The sequence below is a fragment of the Passer montanus genome, unplaced genomic scaffold, assembly GCF_014805655.1.
Source record: "Passer montanus isolate IOZ18808 unplaced genomic scaffold, ASM1480565v1 scaffold21, whole genome shotgun sequence".
Lineage (NCBI taxonomy): Eukaryota > Metazoa > Chordata > Aves > Passeriformes > Passeridae > Passer > Passer montanus.
Window position 1 is genome coordinate 10,540,116 of NW_024366703.1, and position 11,257 is coordinate 10,551,372.

Here is an 11,257-nt window from a genome sequence, read left to right on the forward strand (position 1 = left end):
TGACACAAAGCATCCACTGGAAGGGATCCTACCCTGTTGCTCTTCTGCTTACACTCACCTGCTCCTAACAGAAAAATAACATCAGCCTTTTTCTTTTGGGAGCAAGCATATCAACACACCTCAGACACAAACAATCAGGATGTATATTAAATTAACTTTATCATAAAAAGACAATCCACAATAAGTAGCACAGACTTGTCAGTAACATGGCCCTGAAATGTGCTTTGAGAAGATCTTGTAGGTTTCAATTTCATTCTGCTTTTCCATAAACACATTCTGCAGAGTGCAAATGATGCAGTAAGACATGACAGGAAGTGGGGCCCATAGGTGCCACAGCTTGGAGAGCACTAAAGCTGAGGCCCAATGCTAAAGCAGAGGTCTAATGCTAAAACAGACATCTTATCACTGTGAAATGTTTGCCCAGCACTATAAATTTACCTGGTGATTAATCAGTGCTGATAAGAACATTCTGAGCACTTCTCACTGTCTCCATGCCCAACACTTCCGTGCTAGCACCTTATAGTGAATACTTCAAAGTACTCTAACACCAGTAACTGATTCATTTGGAAGATTTAATCTTCTCTTTACAAACTGAGAAAAACTGACATGTAAAGAACATAATGAGCAGGTCATGGCAGGGGGTAATATCAAATTGGCACTCATTACAGTAGAGGGGACTGTTACTGGACCAACAGAATATTAATCAAGTAAAAAATAGGTAGATTGATCTGATACCTCTGAGAATGAGTTGTGAATTGAGAATACTTGCAAATTTTGCATTTATTTTATCTGCATTGGAAAGAGAAAATTCATGCATACAGAAAATCAATACAATAAATTCAAGGTTTCTGATATGCAATTTATTATGTACCTTGTGACACACAGTAACAAATCACAACTATCCATGGCTAACATAAAATAAAACTCAAAGGTTAATAACCTTTGAGGAGGAAGCTTACATCAACATTTTTTTCCCCACACTTGTGCTAGGTGTGCCACTGTGCCTCAGTGGGTGGCAGTCCTTACCCTCCTTTGTACCTGGACCCTCACCCTCTCCCAGCCAGCCAGACCTGGGCTGCTGGCTTGTGAGAAGGACAACAATGCAATTTCAGCTCCTGTCTGGGTACATGGCCTATCTCTAAAGGAATCACAGCACTCAGGAATTTCACAGACATAACAGATATTTCTTCAGTGTTGCTGATCCTGCTGGGGATGGGTAGGCTGCACAAGAGGAACATTTCCTGTTTGTAAAGCTTTACAGGCTTTCTGCAAGAGCTGCTAAGAAATAGAAATCATCCTCTAAACAACTAACAGTAAGGACAGAGTCCACAGAGATTTGGAAACACTATTGTCTTTGGGAACCACATATAACCTTAAAAACTAACTGCCTTTGACCAAGTGTTGACACTTGTATATTAGCCATAACTAACTGGGAAGCATTTATTCACTGTTAAAACCCAAATATGCACCTCAGGTGAGCTTCCAGCTAATGCAGCAGAGGTTCTGTCAGAGAATGTTTATAAGTACTTGTACAACTCATTGCAGAGGGGACACAATTTTGAGAGAAGTGTCAGAGTGAGCTTCTAGCTAATGCAGCAGAGGTCCTGTCAGAGAATGTTTATAAAGTACTTGTGCAACTCATTGCAGAGGGGACACAATTTTGAGAGAAGTGTCAGAAAAGGACATTGTCTAGCTTTACTGTCTGACCATGCCAAAACACAGGGAAATTTCAGTCAAAGACAAAAAAAAAAGTGCTCTAAAGATGGTCACGAGAAGATTGCCTTTTATTTTGTGCCAGAAAATAAAAAGGAAAAAGTTATTCTGTAGAGCAACTCTGAATTGTTTCATCATCTTCAATAATCCAAATTGCCACTGACTTATTTTTTTCTTGTAGGTCAGTTTGGATTTATTGGCATTCCACAGATTTCAGTTGCTTGCATATTTTACAGTACTGCATTCGTTACCATGATAGCTTCAGGAGGATTTTCACACAGCACCTGTTAAACTCCAGAAAAAGCATAGTTACGTGCAGTACTGCATTCGTTACCATGAAAATCCTTCAGGAAGATTTTCACACAGCACCTGTTAAACTCCAGAAAAAGCATAGTTACGTGTTTTCGCAATTCTTTAACTAACATATATTCCTATATATGTTAGTTAAAGAATTAGTCTAAATTAGTCTAAATTCATTAGTCTAAATTCCTATACCAAAATGTGGCTGATCTTTATAACACTAGAATACCTAGATAAAAAAAAAAAAAAATCTACGTTTTCGGCCTGACATTCTCTGACTGAAAGGGAATACTGAAACTGAGGAGCTTGCAGGAGAGTTAAAGAATGCAACAGATGACAGTGATCCAAATCAGCAGACAGAATTAACAACACAGGATCATGTGTTACTAAGTAACTATTAGGCAATCACAAAAGAAAATAAAATTCCCTATGATGTATATCTATATCAAGATTTATATCCAGAGGATGACAAGTTTTGCTCTCAAGTCTCTGATTTAAAAAAAAAAAATAAAAAATAATTTGACTTGGGAAAAGGTCAGTAAGGAATGAAAAAAGAGTAATTGAGCAAACAAAAATGTTGCAAGATGAAAGCTAGCCACTCTTCCACAGAAGCTCATCATGCTCTTTCCAGCAGCCCTGTGGCAGCACAGAGAACTGCTAAGGCCTCCCTGAGAGGAGCCCAGCGAGGCCGATGTGAGCAGGAACAGCTGCATCAGCTGCTCTTGGACAATCTCTAGCCGGGCCTCATTGAAAGGGTGTTAAACACGACAGCAAGATCTCTCTCAGAGACTTCTTTTAGAAAATAACAATCTCTGCAGCAATAGGCAACTGCTCAAGCTTCTGGCCAAGCAAACTGGGGAAGAACCGAGAGGGACTTCCCCCAAACTCTGGTAAAAGTCCATGTTCAGTCCACTGGCAGTAACTTAAATGCATTGTCTTAAGATGACTAGGAACAACAATCACAAGGGTTCTTGTGTTCTGAATGAAAAGGTAATTTACTTCAATTTTAAACTCTGTGTTTAGTATGGGCACTGAACCTCCATTAGAAAAGTTTTGCTGTCTGACAAGCATATGGAAATTCTCCTGTCAAAGTGGATTAATTGATAAAGTCCTTTTGTGAATCATTTCAATTAAATGGGAAAAATCAATTTCAGACAAATTCTTTACCATATTGATCTTGATTACCATAGTATCAAGGATTCATTTGCTATGGATCCTTGAAGCCACACTGGAAGTGATCTTGAAATCAGAGAAAAAAATACCACCAAGAGATTAGACAACTAGAGGGTAGACAGCATCCCATTAAAACAGTGTTTTCAGGTTTGTAAGGTTGTGAGTAGGCTGGGTAAATCACTGAGGTGAATGCACTGCATAAAAACAAGTTATTATTACGTGAGGGTGTAGCTGTCACAGTATAAAAGATGGTTGAGTAAGCAGATCGAATAGCAAAAAGCAGGAAGCTAACAACAGTGCTAAAGACATTAAAGAAACAACAACTGATATTCTTCTGAAAGAGGTAAGTGACTTAAGGCAAAAATAACCTAAAGAAAAAAATTTTTAAAAATTGCTTGCTTTAACCATTTCTTGGGTAAAGGTGCTTAGTTGAAGTTAACAACTCCCTATTGCCTCAGAGTTGAGACTTCTATGATGTTGATCTCTTCTGCTCTCTCATGTGCCATAATGCAAGTTTTGATCTTTCATAGTAAGCTCATTAAAAGATGCTAGGGGATTTTTATGGTTTTATTTGGGAGGAGTATCCTCTCTAGAATATCTAGTTCCATTTACCAGTCTTGACTAACAACTACTGTGTGACCACTTGCTTTTGTACTTTTCCACTTTTGCATTTGTACTTTTGGGGTGGAGATGAGGAAATAAAAGGGGATGTAGATAAGAGGAATAAAAATTCAAAATTCCTAAATTCTATGACAACTATTTGATACATGGAGATATGTGAGAAAATGAATCAATGTATACTGGTATGTATTTTTGAAGAGCATGTGGAATTTCACTGCAAGACTGGAAGAAAGCAAATAGCACTTCAACCCACAAGATAAAAAGAAGGATCCCAGCAACAGCATGGATGCTATTTTTTCAAATTATGAAGTAGTACTACAGAATATTAAGTACCCTAGTGACTACGCAGAGCTAAGTGAAGCCACCAATTCTACTGCCTGGATTTACTGCCTTAGACTTGAGGTGGTTTTTCCCTTTTTTTTTTTTTTTTTTTTTAACAAACACTGATTGCAAAATTTGGAGATGAGAATGCAAATGAGATGAAATCCATCTGGGTGTTACAGAAGTGTTTCCTAATGTGTCTTCTTGCAAAAAGTTAATTTAAAAAAAATTAAAAAACCATTGTGCACCACTTTTGAATGAAATAGATGAGAATCAAAGGAAAGGAAAGAAAGACTCATCATTTCCAGCACTCTTCAGAATCTCCAGAGCCTTGGGTTGTCCTCCAGCTGTGTTGGGAGGCTGAAGTCAAGCACCTTCTATAGTACCTCCTGCTCTGTGCGAATATGGGACCTTTTCCTGACATTTGGTCAACAAGATGAGTTCAGGATGTATTACTTTAATATGGAATAATTAATTATATTAATTACACCAAAGGTTTTACAACAATATGTGGGTGTGTGAAATGAAGTGTGACACGTGACAGCACCTCAGGAGGAAGTCTTGAATGATCTTCACTCCACACCATGGGCTGAAACATGAGTAAGCTTGGGATGTCAGCAGCCAGAAGAGGACAACAGAAGGTGTTACCACAGAAGAAGTCTTTTTCATGGAGTGCATGCACAGCATATGGAGCAGATACTGCTTACTATATTCTAGCAGTTTTTAGTATTTACAAAGTGACTGAACAGTTTAACACTCTTCAAGTCTTCCTCTGCTGTTCAGAATCAGCTGCCTAAAGCTCATATAATTAATGATCCATTTCTCACTGATTATGATGATTTGACATTTATAGTATTTACAGCATTTATTGCATGCTCCTGCTAAGAGAGACAGATTTCCATATGTGCTACAGGACATGAGCCCAGATTAAATGCCATCATTTCCTCAAGGAAGATTTGAAGTTTGATGATACCAGTTATAAAAAGAGATGTAGTATTGCAGAAATATTTTCCAGCATTTGCATTGTATACCTCTACCAGGAAGCACCTTCTTTGGATTGCTACAGAGTGAGTCAAAATGCTGTGACTGCAGTCATGGCAAATTAATCTAAAGCTATGGGCAGGCTGCCAGAGAAGCTCAAAGCACAGTTTTGGGGCAAACTGTACTGTGGTGGGTGTTGTGTTTGAAAGGTTGAGAAATGAGCAGGCTGTGTGCCAAAGTAGAGGAAACACTCAGGAGCTCCAAGCAGCCTCGAGTACAGTAACATCCCATGGTACAGAGATTAATCCTGGCAGTGCTGCCTCAGGCTTAAAAGGTACTCAAGGCAGCATGAGCCAGTGCCTGAAGTGCCACCCCAGGATGTACAAGACAGGAGATGAAAATGCAGTCTGCTTCTGACTAGTTATAGTATTTCTCAAGGCTGGTGTCAACTGCAGCCAATCATATTGCAAAACACCCAAGCCCAGCTGGAAATTAAGTGAAGACATTGTGCTTCAGCACTTCAGAAAAAAAAATAATAATGCAATTCTGTGCAGCTAAAACTGTTATTTTGCTTTTTAAAATTTGAAAGATCCTCAAAGCTAAATCGGGTTTAGCTTTCTGAAACTGCTAAAGACCAAATAAAACTTCTTCCTAAACAGCTCTGAGGTCTTTCAGAAAGTACTTTGTGGGAAACAGCCTGAGCAGAAATCAGCTACTCATAAGAGAAAATGATAGAGCTGACTGCAAAAAAAGCTGACTCAAGTTCAGTACAGCTGAAGAGCACTACTTGCCTGGATTTGCTGTTAAGGTCTTACCCTTCTGTCATTTATTATAATTACCAAACAAGCCCCCTTCCATCCCATTTCCTAACAGCAAGTACCAGCTTCCCAGCAGAAGGAATTATGCTCTCAGATCTGGCACAGGCACAAAGCAATCTGTATCAAAGGAAGTTCTCACCACAAGCAGATGAGAAGCCACAGGAAGCCACAGTGTTAACACTATGTTAACTTACACAAAAGACTTACAGAGAGGCAGCAATTTTCAGTCTCCTCCCCATGCCCTATTTCCCAGCTTGTTGTCCAAAGTCTCATGTTATTTTAGCAACTACTGGCAGGAGCACAGGGTCATCACAAGAATTTCAGAACTTTATACTGAGGGAGAAAGTGAGATGCATGCTTTGCAGTAACCTGTGAGCTCAGGGCAGAAGAAACAATGCAAGAGTTTACAGGGCCCCTGACAAAATCCTCCTGGCTCCTCAGAGCAATAGTCTTACTCCAAAGCACTCCTCCAGAAAAGCCTGGAAATGGAGCACAGCATCTACAGGAAAGTAGCAGTCAAACTGGGTTTTACCAATGCAGACAGGTGCAAGTCTGAGTCAAAAATTAGACAAAGCCTTCTCCCATGCCAGCATTTTCCCATTTCCCACTGAAGCTGGGGAGACATTGGTCCAAACACTGTTCTTAAATACCTGAACGCCAGAATCCCGGGACTTGGAGGTTGAAGCAAGCAAACCACAGAAACAGATACTCCACCTCAGCCTTTGAACAACCTGGTCCAAAAGGGAGGAAACATTCTCCTGCTGAACCTGGCAGGTGAAGGCATCAGAAGACTCCCTGGCACTGCAAACACAATCAGCATAAACAAAAGCTGGGCTAAAGTTACCTAAGGACGACTGGTCGGAAATGGCTGCTGACAGCGATCTGGAGAGCTGAGCCCAGCTTCTGGCTGCCATGTGGGTAGGAAGCATTCCGAGGTGCTTGAGATGGCCAAACAAGCTCAGAGGTGTCTGGCACATTAACCAAAGCTTTGGCAAGGTTCACCAGAGCAAGAGCTATTGCAGCACTGGCAGGCAGGAGTGGCACTGAAGGGCACAATGAGATGTGCTGTCACCAAGTGGCAGCACAGCCATACCTCAGATCTACACTTTCCTCTTATGCCATTTTATATTCTGCTGGCTCCGACTTCTTTATGTGTCACCAGATATTAATTAAATGATCTTAATTAATCAGAGCATGTTGGTTTAATTGTTTAAATAGCATCCTGAGTTTGGACTCAATATATATTGCAACCCAGGGCAGCTCAGATTTTACAGGTTATCATGTATTGTTTATCACACTTCAGCTGGAAGGAAAACAACTGGGTACATGTGATACAGTAAAAGAGTAATTGAGGATGAGGCAAGTACCACTAACAGTGAAGTGCAAGATTGCCTCAGTGGTAGTGGTGTTCATCTCTCTCCATCTAAACCAGAAGTAACATTCTGTATTATACAGAGGTAGAAATTCTCTTCCTGGGTAGAAAAGCATACACTTCTGCTGCCATCCCAAGAGAAATCCCTGTTCTTGTTACATATTTATTGTAGATCCTTTCTTTCCAAAACAAATCTGGGAAACATGCTAGTTTTAAAACACATGAGAAGTCACACTGAACACAATGGAAATTCAACAACAGTGTCTGTACTTAAGTGCTCACCATGACACATCTGATTAGAGATTTGCCATGACTTCCTATAGTGCAATTGACAATCATATCTGCTGTAGCTCAATTAAAAAGCATCAGATTCATCCCTTTTGCAAGTCCATTGCAGTGACTGCAGAGGAAATGCCTTTGAAGGGCATTGGAGAATTTACAATCCCATATATCACACACTGATTCTGAATCACTCTGTACTGAATCAGGTATGCAAATTCATGTACTCACCTTGCTCCAAACCTTTACCAAACATGACCCAGGGGTTATAGTTTAGCCACAGGAAGTACTGATTGCCTGAACTTGAATATCACTACCTTTTTTCCTCATTGTATTCCTCTGAACTGCAATATACAACTATGGATTTGTAGTCAAGCCATTGGCTTTTTCAAAGTCAGTAGCTGCACTTGGCACAAAATTGAATTTGAAAATTCTGTACAACCCTGAAAACCACATGTGCTATTGAAACTACCTCAAACACAGCCTCTGCATTTCTGAACCTATTTTTAGGTGCCAAAACACAAGTGCTTTAATCATTATATAAGCAACTTCAACAAGAGAGGGTTAATTAAAATCTAAATATTTTAGAGATTCTAATCTCTAATCTAAAGATTTCTAAAGAAATACATATGTGGAAATGAAATCAGCATAATTCATTGGTCTTTTAAATCTATGTATCTAATGAAAACCAGAGAATGAAATCACAAAAGCATTGGACACCTCATTTCACAATGTCTTGAACTTCTTATATTTAACCTGGTCTTTAAGTGGGGCAAAACTAATTCAGTCAAGGCTTGAGCTAAAGCACAGATCAAGGGAAAATATTTCAGAAATTACAGGCATTCTGTATTGTTTCTATAACAATCTGTAAAGAGAAGATCTGCCATATTGGTTTTTAAAGGCTGAGCACCTATTGGTTTATAATTATTGGTAATTAGCATCAATGGCATTAGCTCATCCTGAAAGGAAAAAAGTGTCCCTGTATTAGAGTTTCTAAATTAGAGATGGAGTTCAAGATTCCTCAGAATATCACAAAAAGAGCTAAACTCCAAGCCTTACCCTTTCTGTTAAGCACAGGTGGACAGATGAGGTCCAAGACACAACACATAGAGGTCTGTAAGAGACATCTTAGCAAACCATTGTATTTACCACTGCAACATCAAAAGCTTGTTATCTTAAAAACAAAAATTGGAATTTAGTTGTTTCAATAAGAATTTAACCACCTAATGAAATTACAGCACTGATAACACTTAGAAGCAGTCCAAGTGGTCTTTAAACTTTCCTCATCTAAATATTACACGTCAGGTATTGCTTACTTTGAACATCAGCTTTTTCCTTTTATTAGTATGAAAATCCAAAGTCTAAAGTCACTAGGAAAGATTTGCTCCATCTTCCTACTTCCAATTTGAATGGTCAATAGTCAAAGTCTCTGTTCATAAACTTTCATGTCTGCTTATGCTGCCCACATTTTATCCTGGCAGTACAACAAAATGTTCAAGTAAATGTGTAAGTGGAACAAGAGAACTGGACTTTGAAAACTACTGAGCAAATGAATCAGTAGCTTCAGTTTTTGGATCATCTTTGCATCTTATCAGATTAAACAGAAGAGATCAATGCCAAAGATTTCTTTTGTGTCAGAGCTCAGAAGAATTAGTCTTTTGAGGACAATTCTGATCCCAAATATACAAATGCAAATACCCTCTATAACATTTATTAAAGTTCCAGTCAAATCAGTAGAATTATTTGTCAGTTTTTATGCTTAGAGTCAGTAGGTCAAGATAGAAATCAGATGCTTTTTTCCCCTGCAAGGTAGAGAGCACCAGTTCATACTTGTATGTATTTAACACCTACAGTTATCTCAACATTCTGTTTTGTCTGATTTTAAAACCATGGACACTTACTGGCACACACACCACTCAACTTTGCATGAAGAGAGGAGAATGCAAGATTGTCAATGGTAACACAGAAGCAGCAAATTCACTCAGATTCTTCAATTTTATGCAGCAGCCACATCCTGCAACAAAAGCAATGTGCAGCTGTTCTTGGGCACTACGGAGCAACTGCAAATACATGTGCAGCCTCCTTAATTGTTGAAACAGTTCAGTGACACACCTATGCCTTTCACACAAATGTTTTAACACAGTAAAAATTACTTATAATATCCTGCCCCCAAATTTTACTATGGCAGAGCAACTATTTAGGCTGAAGGGTTAGAGTTTATTTTGTGTTTATCATTCAACAGCCTATTGCATTTGAGTAGATTTCACAAGACCAATAAAAAAAAGGCTTCTTATATGGTACCTAGAAGTGATTAAACTCCAGCTTGTGTAGTAATGACCTTTAACTCCTCTCTTCCACGGCTCAGACTGGTTGCACAACCTCAGTAAGAATAACTTTTGAGCAGCATTCAGGGATATCCTACAGTTCTATGTTCATTGGCAGGTATCTAAAATACACCTCTGAATCCTGCATTCAGTAATGCAGCTCAAAAAAGGCTGGAAGACACACTCTTTTTAATTTCTTTTGCTCCCTTTTGGTCTCTTTCTCATTATTCAAGAGTCAAGTGAATTGCACAAGGGGCAAATGATTATATTTGAAAGATGTGTTAATCTAAACCAGTGATAAATTAGATCAGCACAGAAAGTGTATTTAAACAAAGAAGGGAAACTATTGAGCTTTCTGTCACCTGTAGCAAATAGGAAAAACAAACAAAAGGAAAAAAACATATTCTCACCATCTTGAAAACCCCATGCATGCAGACACTTCTGTCAAAAAGTAATAGTTTGAATAAATATTGAGCCATAACCTGCTTTGGCTTCAAAAAATGACTAGCATGTTAAAATTCATGGAACCCCTGCTATCCTACAGAGAATTAATCATGGCACTTGTCATCCATTTTCTTAATTATTAATTCTTGAGGGGAAAAGCTATTATTTTCATTACCTGAATTTTTTTTCCCAATCTTATGAAAAAAAAAAATCCAGTGTTTGTGGGTCTGCCTTCATCTCCTCATTTTCAGAACTGGGACACAGGTGATGTTTGCACATATCATCTAGGTTATTTTATGTCATTGGTTGTGTGCTTTGGTCATTAAGATCACAAAGTACAGCATCACTGATTTGCAAACCACAAGGAACACAGATGATGTGCAGAGACAAGCCTGCACTACAGAACATAGCCCATTGTTTTCCAGGACTTATGAATGTTTTTTCTCACATCTGCTTTAAAAACAAGCTGAAAAAAGGTTACCCACTATTGGCAGTTCAGCAGGACATCTGACCAAGGGCCTCCTCTGCCAGACTCAAGGACGACCCACTCACTGTTCCAAGTGGCCCAGTTCACAGTTTTTAACAGTGAAATAATGAACAGTTTGAATTCATTAGGATTAAACTGTATAGGGTAAGGTGACAAAACACCGCAACTTGGACAAGTTTGCTGTTCAAATGAGGTAAAATGCCATGTACTTCATGTACCAGAGAGAAAGGGTGGAGAAGGAAAAGGAGTTACAGCTTTATACACAGAGCTAGCTCAGGTAATTGGCTTTGTTCCCTTCTCAAGTGACTCTGCTACACTTCCCCGCCTTCCTCCCCCACCCCCACTGGTTTATAAAACAAATCTAGGAGCCAAAACCACAGATGGTGTCAGTCACTCCAGATCTTTTCAGATGATGATGCAATAT